Here is an 18,234-nt window from a genome sequence, read left to right as displayed (position 1 = left end):
TTCTTAATTGCATATGGGTCTAGGTTCGTGGATTTTGAGATCTTAGGAAAATTCCCTATTAGGAGTTGCTGAAATTTATTTTTCGTGTGCTTTGTGGTTCACAACATTTGTTTAGCAATGTATTTGCAAATGTATGTGGGTGTAAAAACAACCCATAAATGCCGAAAATTATACATCATATATATTGCTTAGGCAAGAACGTGGTACAATAATACAAGATAGGGCAGCTTCAGTTGAATAACAAAAAAGCAACTATGTGTATAAAATAAATATAACCAACAAGTGGAAATTTTTAACGCGAAAAATGAATGAAATCTTCTGATTTCTTTCCAAAATCCAGTAGGGAATAACATTTGAATATATTCCAATTTATTTTGAATTTATTTGACATAGTATTCAAAACATGTGACATTTTCCTCAAGTAAAAAACAGCACCACTATGTGGGCATTATGCCAAAAAAGGAAACTAAACCGATAATTAGCAGGGAAATACCGAATTAAAGGCACTTTGTTCCTATCTTCAAAGTACCTAAAACGGGACTATGCCAAATATATTTTTTGAACATAGAAAAACGACAGATGACATATATCCCATACGATATTGGCTGAAGCTTGAATTTATTCTAAATTTGAAACAAAGCCAGAGATATTTTTGAAAAAATTCTAATACATACCCAGTAGTTCGAGTAACTGGTTATGAACTAGTTATTTTACTAATTACCTGTAACTACCACTAGTTACCACATCATGCCCTAGACTGTTGAATTTAACATGGGTATGTCATTGGGGAAGTCAATTGTCCCCTGCCTGCATTACCAGTAACCAGTCATTTGGGTGGATACCATTTTTAAGTATTGTCACTAGTTACAAATATATAGCAAATTGGCTATTATAACAGTTTGGAAAATTGAAAATATAAATGTTATACGGAAATTGTATTTTTTATTTATTTCATAATTTATATTGTACATAGTTTATATTTCATTTAATTTTATCAGAATTTTTACTCCGCCATATTGACATTTGCATTTCTTGTGTTTCTTGGCCGCTTTTAACATCCGTTTTCTACGAAATGATTGAAATATTGAAGCATCTGAAATAGAAATTACAAAATATATGTACATAAATAAAGATATGGATCTTTTTGGAGAATATTTACCTATTCAAAAATTTTAATTGTTTTCTCAATCTGTTGGATGCTTCTGGAGTGACATCTATTGAAAATCTGTAAGATAATAATGTTGAAATATTACATACATATGTATTTATTGAGTTGCAATATCAAAACTTACCCAAGATTCATCATATGTATTTTTAATATTCCGAGATTTTTAATTCAATAGCACTTCATCTTGTATATCGTGGATATATATGACTTATATATGATTAAAAGAATATTTTTTAAATAAATTGCTTTCACAATTCTGAAAATTGTAAAAAGTCTGAAGGAAATGACAATTTTTTTTGTTTTGTTTGTCGATTCACTACTTTTTGCATTACCAGTAACTACAGAATTAGATAGCTTTTTCAATCAACAAATGAAGTCAATTATCTATTTTTTGTGTCACTTTTGGATATAAAGTAACTAGTGAACATAGTAACTAGCTATATAACTATACAATAGCAGACAATTGCTATTCATTGAACAACTGGGTAGACATTCATTGTAATCCCACAAAAAATTTTCATTATAACGTCGAGTTCAATGATGTTAACAAATCGCTATGTACGATTATAAACATCTCAACAAATTAGCTACGATATATGGAAGATATTATTGAATATTTTCTTATATTCGATAATAATATGTTTAAATTCGAACACTACATTGTGCTCTTGATTAGACATCAAGAGCACAATCTAGGATTCGAATTTAATTTTATATGTATTTGCCATAATGGTTCCTCAAATATATTTTCATGATGTGAAATAGTCGAGAAATTGGAATTATCGAATGTTGTGTCAGTTACACCGTTTATAACTCAAGAAGGTCTGAACCAATTTCGATGACTCAAAGTACTTATGAATCGTACAGTATTTTTCGGTTAATTGACCCTACCCTTAATTGGTTTCCACGATTAATTGAATCACATGATGAGGCAAACAAATATTGCATAAACTCTGTTAATTGATATAATTTGGGTGAAGATTGCCATAGTTCAGCATTTCGTATATAACTTATTATATATGAGAACTGAAAGTTGGGACAGAATAAATAGTTCGTTGTAAAGAAGTTCGCTAAAAGAGTAAAAATTTGTATCAAATTTGTATTAAAAAATTCGGGACCTGTAGGCCTATTCTACAACTTTTAACAACATTCGATATTGTTTAAATTTCTTTTGTTGTTGTAAAAACAATAAAACAAACAAATGAAATTGTTGTTTTAAATAGACAATATGGAATGTTGTTAAAAAGTTATAGAATACAGGGGCAGGAAACCTACCTACTACGTTAACCTACCGAACATTTCGTGAATAAACGAAATGAAAAGGAAGTACAAATTTGCACGTATTAACAATTGTCGGTAAGTCTGTCGTACTATAGTGCTATTCTGTAAATTTTTGTATTAGCTCTGTCTGTTTACTGGATGTTGTCTGTTTATTCCAAAGCCCAGTAAAAGAGAGAGCTAGTTTGACAATTCTGAATGTTAATGGGTAAATTTCTTCCAGTAATATTTTTCCTGCATCAGAGATCATCCGCCAGAAACAGTGATGTAAATGACATACATTTCCAACGTATAACACATACGTAACAAACCCACACAAAACCATTAGGTTTTCGACAAAATAGCTATTTCCATTGATCAATTTGGAATTCACGAACGATTAACTCAAATCCATATCAACTTTCAAAATGTTCTTCTCCAAAAAGTTTAGAATTTTATCTCCCGGTGAGATATCTGCAAATTGTAATGTTTCATTTTGGAGGGACTTAAAGTCAAAGGCTTCGACAAAAATTTAAAAGGGAAAGATCCAAAACTGGGAATCTTCCTCTAGAAATTTAATTAAAAACACAGTTTATATAACAAATTGAAAATCCAAATTCGGGCTCGGTTGAAGTTGCGGCAAATGTTGAAAGACGTGAAATCGAAACCTAAGTATGCGATTTTTGCAAAGTCCGTCATACGGAGTACAATCACAGAGGAAACAAAACAACGAAAAGGTCCTTTTTATATAAATTGTTCAAATAATGATTATAAATATTATTTTTAGAATCAGTAGCCCTTATGAATTATATTGTACAATTTGTTAATAATAAACCAGTAAGGAAAGTAGTAAAGTCAGACGGGGCCGACTATATGATACCCTTCACCACTTTGGGTATATTCAACAGATGAATCCTAATAGACGTCGCATTTTAAAGGACCAGTAAAATCAAATTGGATCCATAAACATGTCATTCTGCAACCGATACTAAATTTTTCATTTGGTCAGATATAGAAGCTATATCGAAATCTGAACCGATTTTCAGGAAACTTAACACACATCATTCTAGGCTTAATTCCTTACGCTGTGCCAAATTTCGAAAGATATATAGGGACTTTGGTGCACCATTTACATTAAATCGGACGAAAATATATATGGGAGCTATACCTAAATCTGAACCAATTTTCCCAATTTCAATAGGGTTCGTCCCTGGGCCAAAAAAGTTACCTATGCCAAATTTCATCCAAATCGGATCATAAATGCGGCCTGTATTTTGTTCACAAAAATACATGGACGGACAGACGGACATGCGTAAATCGACTCAGAAAGTGATTCTATGCATATTCTCAAAAGGAACCATGGGTCTATCTCGATTATTTTTGCCTGTTACAAACATATGCACAAAGACATAATACCCTGTACAACAATTTCAATAGGGTTCGTCCCTGTCATTTTTCATTTGGTCAGATATAGAACCACAGTGTGGTGAAGGGTATAACCAGTAAGGAAAGTAGTAAAGTCGGACGGGGCCGACTATATGATACACTTCACCACTTTGGGTATATTCAACAGATGAATCCTAATAGACGTCGCATTTTAAAGGACCAATAAAATCATGTCATTCTGCAACCGATACTAAATTTTTTATTTGGTCAGATATAGAAGCTATATCTAAATCTGAAGCGATTTTCAGGAAACTTAACACACATCATTCTAGGCTTAATTCCTTACGCTGTGCCAAATTTCGTGCAAATCGAAAGATATATAGGGACTTTGGTGCCCCATTTACATTAAATCGGACGAAAATATATATGGCAGCTATATGTAAATCTGAACCGATTTTCAGGAAACTTAACACACATCATTCTATGCCTAACTCATTACCCTGTGCCAAATTTCGTGCAAATCGAAAGATATATAGGGACTTTGGTGCACCATTTACGATAAATCGGACGAAAATATATATGGGAGCTATATCTAAATCTGAACCGATTTTTCTCAATTTCAATAGGGTTCGTCCCTGAGCCAAATAAGTTACCTATGCCAAATTTCATCCAAATCGGATCATAAATGCGACCTGTACTTTGTTCACAAAAATACATGGACGGACAGACGGACATGCGTAAATCGACTCAGAAAGTGATTCTATGCATATTCTCAAAAGGAACCATGGGTCTATCTCGATTATTTTTGCCTGTTACAAACATATGCACAAAGACATACATATGCATACCACAGTGTGGTGAAGGGTATAAAAATGTACTTAACATGGCACGTAAGATTTAAGAAACTTCCATACTTTGATAGCTTCTGCTGAAAAACTCACTTTTCGGACTTAGCATACTATTCTTCGGAGGCGTCGATATGTGTTATACCTATATTGCCTAAAATAAGTCATTTGGACGTCTTTACTCCTAGAGTAAAAGCTGAATGACAGAATATAATCAAAAGAAAATTGTGACCAACAAACATCACATACAACATATTTTCGCTAACGTAAAACTTCCCAATTACTGCTTTATCAAAGTAACAAATCAAATAATATATGTCAAAAGCATGTTTGCGGAAGTTGCACACATAAAAAGATTTCTACTTACATTTGCTCAACTGTAAAAATAATTCTTGTTTTCACTAGAAGTTTTTTTATTTTCAATACTCACTAATAACAACATACATTACTATAAATAATATAAGAAATAATAAGATTTTATTTGAAGTAATTTATTACACATTATTAATTCTTTGACAAAGAGGTCATTCTGTCCGATTTGGGACAATATAGGTATATACAAAACTTCAGTCTTTTTAGTGTTAACCCAAAACTACACGTCCACAGTGATCTTTAATACAAGTTTCATGATTTCAACTCTATCGGCTCACCCAAAATTCAAATTGTACCAAATTTAGTACACAGTGGTACGAATTTCTAAAACCTCCTTCTTACCACAAACCTACACCCCCATAGTGATCCTGAAGTCAAGTTTCAGGATTCCAACTCTATCGGTTCACTCACAATTCAAATTGTATCAAATTTAGTACACAGAAGCACCAATTTCCAAAAAAATTCTACATACTCTAATAGTACACAGTAGAACGAATTTAAAAAACTTCCAACTTAACCCAAACCAACACCCCCACAGTTATCCAAAATACAAATTTCACCCACAATTCAAATTGTACTAAATTTAGTACACAGTAGTACCAATTTTCAAAACTTCCTACATACCCCAATCCTACACTCCCACAGTAACCCTAAATACAAGTTTCCGGATTCCAACTCTATCGGTTCACCCACAATACAAATTGTACCAAATATAGTACACAGTAGTACCAATTTCCAAAACGTTCTACATACCCCACTCCTACACCTCTACAGTGATTCTAAATCTAAATTTCAGGATTCCAACTCTATTGGTTTATTCACAATTCAAATTGTACCACATTTGTTACACATTAGTACAAATTTCTAAAAGTTCCTATATATCTCAATCTTACACCTCAACAATGATCCTGACTCCAAATTTCATGATTCTAGCTCTATTGGTTCACCTAAAATTCAAATTGTACCAAATTTAGTACCATTTAGTACCCATAAGTAATAATGTCTTAAACTGACCCCAATTCTACACTTCTACAATGATCCTGACTCAAAATTGCATTGTTCTATTTGTATCTAAATTAAATTTGTACCGAATATAGTACCATACAGTACTTTTCGTACATATTAGTACACGCTTTCAAAACCATCTCAAAACCATCTTTTAGCACTATCCATTCTTATGTTACGAAATTGTACCAAATCAGGTACATTTTAGTACTTTTCGGATAGTTATAGTTCGAATTTCCAAAAACCCTTTGGTACATCTATCCTACACTCCATCAGCGACCACCAATCCAAATTTCAGAGTTCTAGCTCTACCGGTTCGCCAAATACAAATGGTTTCACATTTAGTACTTTTCGTACCATTCTAGTACGAATTTCCAAAAACCCTGCATTATCTGTCACCTTTGGACCAAGAGAGACCCTCACCCAAAATTTCAAGATTCTAGCTTCAGCCGTTTCGTCTGGGCGTTGATTAATCGTTAAATCAGTCAGTTAGTCAATCACTTTATTCTTTTATTACTATAGATAGATTTATTGAACACTAGCATATACCCGCTACTTCGTTAGCGAATGTGGGAAGTATTTAAAACCCTACACCAAACATTATTAACACTTTTGGAACCATTTAGTACCTATGTTCTCTTATAGTACTTTTTTTACAAAACTACCTCCATATCTCAACCCAATTGTGACCGCAAAAGAAATTTAGCTCTATACAAAATTTGTTGTCATTTTTTACCCTTTGTACTCGTGTAAAATTTCCAAATTTCAAATATAGCTTCATCCAAATCCAAATTAAGTACCAGTCAGTAAACATTTATATAAATTGCCATAACTTCCAATGGAAATCATGGAATCCAATTGAAAGCTTATTACTCTTTCAGGATTCCAGCTCTATCGGTTAGCTTTTAAACCAAACTGTACCAAATGTAGTGCCATTTAGTACACATTAGTAGATATTTCCAAAATATCCAACATAGTCCAATCCTACACCCCAACAGTGATCCTAACTTCAAATTTCAAGATTCTAGTTATATCGGTTCACTCAAATCCTTATTTGGTACCATTTTGTACACATTGGTATAAATTTACAAAACTTTCTACATATCCCAATCCTATACCCTCCAAATTTCAGGATTCCAGCTGTATTGGTTCACCCAAAATTTAAATTGTACAAAATTTAGTACACATTAGTATGAATTTGCAGAACCTCCTACAAAGCCCAATCCTACACTCCAACAGTGATCCTAACACCAAATTTTAAGATTCCAACTCTATCGGTTCACCCAAATCCACATTTGGTACCATTTTGTACACATTAGTATAAAGGTCCATAATATTCTACGTAGTCCAATCCTACATCCCAACAGTAACCCTAAGGCCAAATTTCAAGATTCCGGATGTATTGGTTCACCAAAAATTTAATTTGTGTCAAATTTAGTACACAGCAGTTTTATCGGTTCACCCAAATACAAATTTGGTACCATATATTACACATTAGTACGAATTTTCAAAATTCTCTACATACCATAATCCTACACCCCAACAGTGATCCTGACTTCAAATTGCATTGTTCCAGCTCTATCGGTTCACCCAAATCCAAATTGTACCAATTATAGTAAGATTTAGTTTGCACATAGGTAAAAAAATTCCAAAACTATGTATATATCCCAATCCTACACTTTGATGATAATGTTAATTTAAATTTTCAGGATTCCAACTCGATTTGTACCACCAAAGCCAGCTCCTTATATCGACCCTGCATATGCCCGCAACTTCGTTAGCGAATGTAGGAAATATTTAATAATGTATTAACATATTATTTTATTTTTAGATAAAACTTCATATGTCTGAAAAAACAATCCACACATTAATATCAACCATAAATTAAATTTGAGTACCATTTAGTACCAAATTTCATGATTCGAGCTCTAAAGGTTCACCCAAATCTAAATTTTAACAAATTTTCCATTTAACACATATTATTTCCATAAGTACCCAATGATTCCAAATTCCAGATTCAAATTTCAGGATTCCAACTCTATTAATTCACCCACAATTGAAATTGTACCGAATTTAGTAGTAGAATTTCCAAAACTTCCTACTTAACCCAAACCTACACTCCGACAGTGATTTTAAATCCAAGTTTCAGGATACCAACTCCATAGGTTTACCCACAATTCAAATTGTACCAAATTTAGTACACAGTAGTATGCATTTCCAAAATTTCCTACTTAACCCAAACCAACACCCCACAGTGATCCTAAATCTAAGTTTCAGGATGCAAACTCTCCCGGTTCACTCACAATTCAAATTGTACCAAATTTGGTACACATTAGTTCAATTTTCCAAAACTTCCTACATACCCTAATCATACACCCCCACAGTGATCCTAAATCCATGTTTCAGGATTCAAACTCTATCGGTTCACCCACAATTTAAATTGTACCAAATTTAGTACACAGTAGTACGAATTTCTAAAACTTCCTTCTTACCACAAACCTACACCACCATAGTGATCCTAAATCCAAGTTTCAGGATTCCAACTAAATCGTTTCACTCACAATACAAATTCTACCAAATTTATTACACAGTAGTACGAATTTCAAAAATTTCCAACTTAACCCAAACCAACACCCCCACAGTGATCCTAAATTCATTTTTCAGGATTCAAACTCTATCAGTTCACTCACAATTCAAATTGTACCAAATTTAGTACACAGTAGTACCAATTTCCAAAATATTCTACATACCCCAATCCTACTCCAAATCTTCCTACATACCTCAATCCTACACTTCCACAGTGTTCATAAATCAAAAGTTCAAGATTCCAACTCTTTCGGTTCACCCAAAAAACCAAATTGTATTAAATTTAGTGCATAGTTGTACAAATTTCCAAACCCTTCTACATACCCCAATCCTACACCTCCACAGTGATCCTAAATCAAAATTTCAGGATTCCAACTCTATCGCTTCACCCACAATTTAAATTGTACCAAATTTAGTACACTTAGAACAAATTTCTACAACTTCCTACATACCCCAACCCTACACCCCCACAGTGATCCTGGCTCCAAATTTCATGATTGTAGCTCTATTTAGTACTCATAGGTATTATTTTCGTAAACTGAATCCTAATTCTCAACTTAATTTGCATTCCAAATTTCAAGTTGTTAGATCAATCCATGCTTTTTCGAATTTCCAAAAAGTCCTTTGCTACATCTATTCTACACTCCATCAGTGACCCTCAATCCAAATTTCAATTTCTAGCTCTACTGGTTCGCCAAATACAAATGATACCATATTTAGTACTTATCGTACGGATTCTAGCTTCAGCCGTTTCGTCTGGGCGTTGATGAATCGTTAAATCAGTCAGTCAGTCAATCACTTTACTCTTTTATTAGTATATACTCTTTTATTATATATTTGTTCCAAATATAGTACCATATAGTACATTTCGTACACATGAGTAAGCGCATTCAAAACCATCTCTTTAAATGGTCCCTACATCTCAACCTTAATTCACGCTCCAAATTTCAAATTTTTAACGCTATATGTTCACATGCTCACGGATAGTTATAGTTCGAATTTCCAAAAACCCTTTGGTACATCTATCCTACACTCCATCAACGACCACCAAACCAAATTTCAGAGTTCTAGCTCCACCGGTTCGCCAAATACAAATGGTATCACATTTAGTACTTTTCGTACCGTTCTAGAACGAATTTCCAAAAACTGTCACCTTTGGACCAAGGGTGACCCTCACCCAAAATTTCAAGATTCTAGCTTCAGCCGTTTCATCTGGCCGTTGATGAATCGTTAAATCAGTCAGTCAATCACTTTACTCTTTTATTGGTATAGATAGATAGCACAAACAATATATTAAAGGTATTTATGTAATAAGATAAAATATATCGTCACCGTCATAAAATAAAATAAAGGGTATCTCATTTCACCTAAAATGATATTTATTGGCTTATAGAATAATATATACTAACACTTTTTTACAAAATTAAAAATGTTCTTCTTTCGCTATTATGGAACGCATTTTCCAACAAAATCCCAACTGGACTTGAACCCCATATATAACTCTCATGCCCTGAGCCTACATATTGAGCGTTGATATATAAAATGTTAAAATTATGATCGCATATCTCAAAGATTTTTTAATGGATTTAAAGGCCACAGTTGAGATCCTACCATTTGTACATTTAAGAAATGGTATCCTTGATGGTTCACGTATGCACCTTCACTTCTTTTAAGAGCTAGAATTCCAACATGAGTACAATCGATAATACCAATGCATCCATCAAAAGGATACGAGCTATGGCGGAACTTCTCTTCCGCTATATTGTGTTCGTACGTTGTTTTGGGAATATTACCCACTGCTTTAGAAGAATTTCATTTATAGAATCGGTCACTTTATGTATGGAACGACTTATAGATGTTTGACTTAGAAAAATGCCCCAATGCTCACCGATTGGTATTTGAAAGCAGCCAGTAGCAAAGAACCGTATAAAAGGCAGAACCTGTGGACATTTCCGTATAATTTTGCAAATGGGGACATATAGGGGAGACTGGGGCACCTTCGGCAATCGCGTTTTCGATATGAAGCTCTCACCGTACATCACTAGTTTCGATACATAGGTATCGAATATCGAAATAAATAACTGACACAAAGTTTGAAATTTCTAGCTAATAAGCTTATTTAGATACATGGGTTTTTGTATTTTTATAGATGTTTCTGTAATATTTCAATTCCATTTCGTAAGTATTTCGTGTATAAAACTTTTTTAATTTTTAAGACAATAGTATTAAAAAGTGGTTAACTACGATGTGTATTATTATAGAAATATTTAAAAATATAATGTTTTTACAAATCTGATCAAAAAATGAAAAAAAAACTAGAAAAAGTACATTCGGGGTACATTCGGCATTTTAAAGTGGGGCACATTCGGCCATATACAGATTGTGCAATATTATTTCCTTAAAATGTTTTTGAGTTTGTCTTTAAAACTAATCCTTTAATATGGTTCGAAATTGCATATATAAGATCAAACGTGCTTGTATTGACGAAAATGCGATAGAAAACCCCTATTTCTGATGGTGTGTGCGACCTTGAGATGTAAACGTCCGCCGCTAGAAAATAAAGCCCTATAATTCAAATATTGTGTGGCGTATTAAAATCAAATAGAGCCTTTAGAGCATCTGAATTTCAACCAGACTGATAGCGATGATAATTACCAGGCTATGACTATGGTGCCGAAAATGCCCCATCAAATGTCAAAGCTACCCCGGGTTGGGGCACATTCGGCAAATTTGACTTTTTTTACAAAACTGTAAAATTTTTTAACTAATACAGTATTATTCTGTTAATTGCACATTAAAATTTGCACAAATTTTCGTTCAATTAACCGAGGAACCAATTATCCGAACCCGCTTAATTGAATAGTTTGTTCAATTACAGTAATCACGTATAATTGGAACCAAGGTGTATTTAATAAGGTGTATGCATCAGATACAACAAATTTTTTACAAAAACAATATTGTTGTTATAGAAATTAAATTGTCATGCTGACAATAAGTTTTTGACAAAAATAAACAAAAACAAATATTAATTTATTTTTGTCAAGAACTATTCTTTGAGGAATAATTAATGAATTTGTGTATTCTTTGGTTATTGGCGGTTTTAGGTCAGTGAAAAAAAGTTTAAGGCCTGGTCGCGTTTAATTTCCCCACATATAGCCCATGGCTCCTTGTGATGTTGTTTATATGGTGGATTACAATCTATTATTTCTATGGAGTGGCTTCAAATCTTGGCATCCCCGGCCAAAGACTAAATCATGGAAATTGTGTTGGCCGTATAAAATCTTTCCATAGGCGTATTTAACCTCCGCCGAGAATTGTAACAAGCACCAAAGGGCCGATTCCAATATAGGCTATCATAATCTCCTCGATTTTATGAGTAGCTGGGAGTTCTGGACAGATTTCCACACATAACATAAAATATGTGGACCAATCGCTGAACGGGGTTATAACTGAGCCTAGGTTTCCTTTCCGTCCGCCTCGATGAATGTAGTTTTCTTGAATTTTTATATTTAAAAAAGCCTCAATTTAAAGACCATTTTTGAAATCGAAATGTAATATTGAAAATGTTTTTGACAATTTACTTTACAAACAACAAAGAAAAAAGTTTGAAACCATATAATTGTCACTTACTCCTTATTAAATACACCTTGATTGGAACTATTAATGATTTAAAAAATCCAATGTCAAATACAAATTACGCTTTCTTGAAGTTTTTCCTTAGCAATAAACATATGTTTTGAATTAGTAGAGATGCCACCTAGTCTTTTTTACAAAGTATGACAAATATGTATGTATAAAATGGCAGATTGTTTTTCAATTATTATTATGCAATTAACCGATGAAAAGTATAAGGAAATTTATTTTTGATGACATGAATTTTGAATCAATTAAGCGGGAAAATCAATTAACAGGGTTTAATTATCCGAGAAAATTTACATGTATTTTCCTATGAAATATTTGTTGCCCCATCATGTGGTTCAATTAAGCGTGGAAACCAAATAACCGTAGGGTCAATTAACCGAAAAATACTGTACTATTTTTTATATCTTTTTGGTACTATTTTTTATAATTAAGTGTCAGAGGACAATAATCAGCCATAAAGTTGTTATATATGTTGAATAAGTACTGAGATATAGAGCTCTAAAAAAAGTGCCGAAGGTGCTCCAGTCTCCCCTAATCTTACGTTCCATCAATGAAATTTGTCATGGATTTTGAACCAACGTAGAGGTTCATTGAATGAATGAAAAAAGTTTCATTGAGTTTCATTAATGTAAAATTAACGAAATTATTCGTTAATACAATGAAATTTCTTCATTGATGCAGTGAAACAAATTCATTAATGCAATGAAACTTCTTCATTATTGCAATAAAACTTCTACATTAATAAAATTACAAACTTTCGTTAATGAAATGAATCTTCTTCATTAATATTAATGCAATGAAAAACGTTCATTAATGTAATGAAACTTATTCATCAATGCTGTGAAAAACATTCATTGATACAATGAACATCTTCATTAATGCAATGAAAAATATTATTTAATTCAATGAAAAAATTTCATTACGGCAATGAAAAACATTCATTAATGTAATAAAAAACTTTCATGAATGCAATGATACTTCTGCATTAATAGAATGACAAACATTCATTAGTGAAGTAAAATGTATACATTAATAAAATGAAACTTCTTCATTAATGAAACGAAATCAATTCATTCTATTAATTGAATCATTTCATTATTCTGAAAAAAATCGTAATCCCCTTTCATGAAATTGTTATTTTTTATAAATAGTTTATTTTATTAATATATATTAATTAATTTCATATATAGTATTCAATTATAATCTTATTAATTTCAAATTTTGAATTTGAAATACATATATATATATATATATATATAATTACTTTAGGAATACAAATTAATATTTCATTTAGAGTTTTACATTTGAAATTATTATTTGATTTGATACATAACATTGTATTCAAAATATTAAATATTAATTTCAAATTAATATTTGTAAAATATTCTTTAATGAAATAAAATTAATAAGATAAAATGATAAAATGTTCATTTGCATAAATAGAAGGTGTTGTTATAGTTTTATATTATTTCTTTCAGATTGATATTGATTTCAAACTACTAAATACACATGGTTCATGGTTAATTAAATAATATTTTAGAAATAGTAATTTCAAATGAAAAGCTTTAGTTGGAATATTAATTTGTATATCAAATGTAATGTTTTAGTTGCATATTAATCTGAAATTAAAAATTATGTTAATACATATATGTACTTCAATTTTAAATATAATATTTAAACTTATTGTTATTTTATATGTAATTAGATATTTTTATTAAATTAGTTGAATATTAATTTTAAATTTATATTCAATTAAAATAAAACAATATTTATTTTTAAACATTTCGATTTAAATTGAAATTAAAATTATGTTAATAAATATGTACTTCAATTTTAAATATAATATTTAAACTTATTGTTATTTTATATGTAATAATTAGATATTTTTATTAAATTAGTTGAATATTAATTTTAAATTTATATTCAATTAAAATAAAACAATATTTTTAAACATTTCGATTTAAATTGAAGTTCATATTTATTAACATAATTTTTAATTTCAGATTAATATACAACTAAAACATTACATTTGATATACAAATTAATATTCCAAAATTTTTCTAATTGAAAATGCCATGGAAACACATCCTATATTTGTTGTTGGAGCAACCACCAACTTAAATTAATAAATTAATTCCAAAGATCGGCCTCCATTGGGTTTTTTGTTAAGTTAAGCTCTGTTTTTAACTTTTTGAAGATTTGTTCAGTCCTCGGAAAAGTTGACAATTTTCAGCGACTGTTCGCCATCTAAATTTCTTTCTGGAAAGAGAACAAAATGCGTCAACAATGGGACAAACAAGCATATTTATCATATTTTCGTTTATACTTTCAACGTCCTTTCTTGTAAAATTAAAGTTTGAATGCATTGCAGTTTGAAATTCTATGCAATTATTTGATACCGCATTCAAATTCATATTTAATATTACACTGGGCATCAATCGACTCTTTTTCACATATAAAATTGCTTGGAATTTCCGCGTAGCTTTCACTAAATTTTGCAAATTGGTTGTCAGCATGTTTTTTTCTAACATGTCTTTTAAACGTTGATGAATTAGTATAAACACTTTCACAACACATATAATTGTCGTGCGTTTTCAGAAAATGATATTCTTTTAAATGTTTAAACAGATTATCATTTTCTGTAAAATATTTAGCACAAATAAAAAACTTCATATTATACTTACTTATTTTGTGTTGCTCCAAACACTTCACTTCACCAAAACACTTTTACTTTTAACGTCTGCTCGCTTCGAAGAGAAAATACCGAATGAGATCAACAGGGATTTATTTTTTTTCCTTTTCTGATATTCGTTTCTTTGTTTGTGGTCGACCACCATTTAAAACTTGTTGCTCTCTTTTGTTCTCAGCTGTAACCAAAAAGGCACAAATCATTATTTGCAAAAAGAAAACATAAAGTAGCCAAAAAAATACTTATTACCTCCCTCTATTCTAAAAAAGATCAACCACCATTCAAATATGTTATTCTCTTTTGTTCTCAGCTCACATAATTATGAACTGCCGCTAGCGGCAAAAACAACCACGCAAGTATACACAAAAAATTGATGTTGTTGCTGCTAAGAAACTCAACCCTGCTCAATCGTGCATCACTGCTTTATGGTGGCAGCTAAGCAGCGACGTAGCCAGAGAGTCAATTGAAATTTTTTAAATTTGTGTTTGCAACAACCATTTTTTTTTTTTTGGGATAAAAGTGTTTCAGTATATTTGGATTTTTATATTATTATTCAAAATGCATTTTGTATGTTTAAAAAATTTTAAAAACAACAGAACAATTTCTGTTTTTTTTTTAAAGAATTAAATATTTGATAATTATCGTAGTATTTAATATTATAATATGATTATTATCTCGGTATATGCTACTTTATAAACTTTATTAGATTTTTATGACATATACACTTTGTAATTCATATAAAAACATTTTTAATAATGCTTTTATTTTATATAATAACAAAAATTGAATTTATCAATAATTTTTTCCGACCACAAAAATGTACACACAATTTTTTTCAGTACTGTTCTGTTTTCTCTCACACATACTAACGCATTTTAATTTTGGGCACCTATGCCCATAATGAAATTCTGTCGACGATACTGCAACTAAGAACAAAAAAGAATAACACATTTGAATGGTGTTCGATCTTTGTTATGGTGTTTTTACACGATATGTATTTTACATATGTGCTGTCACTTATTTGATCCATATGTAATTCCTTATGTGTGTCAAAATTAGCAGTGTACACAAAACATTTATTTTTGTGTTCAAATCGGCATATGTATTTTACATATGACATAACCTATAAACAAAAAAACACTTTTATTTTTTCTTAAATCAACATAATTTTTTTATTAAACACCTACAAACGAAATAATAATTTGTAATTGTTGCCTTTTCATCCTTTTTTGAATTACAATTGAAATATTTTCTTCCAACAATGTGTTTCATTCAAACAGCTGATTTCCTTATGTTTCACATACGAAAATAGAGCGCGTCCTATTCGGAAAAAAATACATATGTAATTGCATATCGTTTTGACACATTGAAATTTCCGTATGTTTCACATGACGAGTTCGATTTCCATGTGTAAAAAAGTGACAGCACATATGTAAAATACATATCGTGTAGAAACACCATTAGAATGGATGGAGGGAAGCCAGGAGTGTTTTTTCGGTTGCTAAGTTTTTTTCTTTTTGCATCGATATTCTACCGGCAAAAAACTACGCAAGTATACATACAAATTGTTGTCGTTGTTACTATTCAAAAAGAAACGCATTATTTGCTATTTCCATTCTAATTCCAAATTGCAAAAATGCGTTTGTTTTTGGATGATAGCAACAACATCAATAAATTGTGTGTATACTTTCGTAGAGGTTTTTGTCGGTAGCGTCACTTCATAATTATGTGTATGCATTTTGAGAGTGAGGTTAGAAAAGAGGGAGGTAAGGAGTTTTTTCTGTTGATCTTTGTTAGTAAAGGAGTGTTTTTTTCCTGTTAATCTTTGTTAGAAAAGAGGGAGGAAAGGAGTATTTTTTTCTGTTGCTACGTTATTTTTGTTTTTTTTTTTTTTTTTGCAAAAAATAAAAAGACGGTTAATGTTTAGCGGGAGGTAAAATGGGGATTTTCGGTTGCCACGTGTTTTTTGCCAAATTATATGAAACAAATTTGTACTTATGAAGCGTGGAAAATAATATTCTCCCTCAGTCTATGCTGGCATAGCAAGTTTATTGTTTATTGCGAATGTACATACAGCGCATCAAAAATGAAAATTGTTGGAATAGAGAATAGATGATAAATATTTCTGCAACATAATTTTAGCTTACAACTTTTAATGATTTCTTGATCACTGCCGGTTGTTGTTATAACCGTACTCGTTATAAACGTAGTGATTTGTATAACAAATAGGTACCATTTTTTTGGGACCGGAGAAAACAGCTCGCTATTCGCATACTTTGTTATAACCGGAGTTCGTTATAACCTGTATAATAAATATAAAGATTAGCTACTTTTCCCTACTATGTTTTTAACATGTTTCCCAGTTTCATTAAATGAATGAAACGTTTCATTAATTTCATGAAACTGCTTCATTAAATTGTAGCCAACATTTAAATATAACAATTATCAAAATTTACCCTTAAATTTCATATGTTTTGATTGCGTACTTGTTTGCAACTGGCAGAAATTTTATGTATCATTTCAAAAATTACATATTTTACTGAATTTTATACAAATAACAAGTTTCGTAACAATAATGAAACGCATTTCATTTATTCAATGAAACCACAAATCATTGAATTTTTATGCAACGTAAGATTACATTGCATGAACAAAACTTTCATTATATTAATGTAGCTTTTCGTTGCATCAATGAAAAAAGTCAATGATATAACGAAGAATTTTTCTTTCAGTGTAAAGAGTTACACTGAAAGGCACTACTGGTCCCAAATATGAAATATGTAACTTGTTTAGCGGTAGAACAATAATGCAACCTAGTTTCGTTCTATATTTTATAAAGCCTCGCCGAAATAAAGTATACATATGTTAATCTCAAAATCATATGTTCATCAAATGAATCACAAATTCAGAATTACAGAGCCACATAACCATGCTTGTTAATGTTATTTAATTTAAAACTACTAGAAATATTTGTATTGAGTGTTTATCGACCTTTTTTGTAAGATTAGCTGAGCTTGAGATATTTTTAAATTATTTTATTTATTGCAAAGATTTCCGATATTTCGCAATTATCAAATTGCATCTTCAGGGGTGATATTTACAGTCAGGTTAAGAAACAGCTAATGTAGTTGTACTAAAATAGTCTAGAGTTGATATTGCCCCTGAAGATGCAATTTGATAATTCCGAAATATCGGGAAATCTTTACAATAAATAAAATAATTAAAAAATACCTCAAGCTCAGCTAATCATTTTATTTGAATACTACTAGAAATATTATATATTC

General features: G+C 31.0%; 1 protein-coding gene across 1 annotated transcript in view; it reads left to right on the top strand.

The window, feature by feature from the left end:
• LOC133335168 (uncharacterized) overlaps positions 1-18,234 on the top strand; it is a 400,201-nt gene that overhangs the window by 299,992 nt on the left and 81,975 nt on the right. The window lies entirely within an intron of this gene.

This window comes from Musca vetustissima, unplaced genomic scaffold, assembly GCF_032173495.1.
Source record: "Musca vetustissima isolate MV318-11 ecotype Yass unplaced genomic scaffold, APGP_CSIRO_Mvet_v1 utg1735, whole genome shotgun sequence".
Classification (NCBI taxonomy): Eukaryota; Metazoa; Arthropoda; class Insecta; order Diptera; family Muscidae; genus Musca; species Musca vetustissima.
Note: the sequence above shows the minus strand (reverse complement) of the source record. Positions and strands in the feature narration are given on the sequence as shown.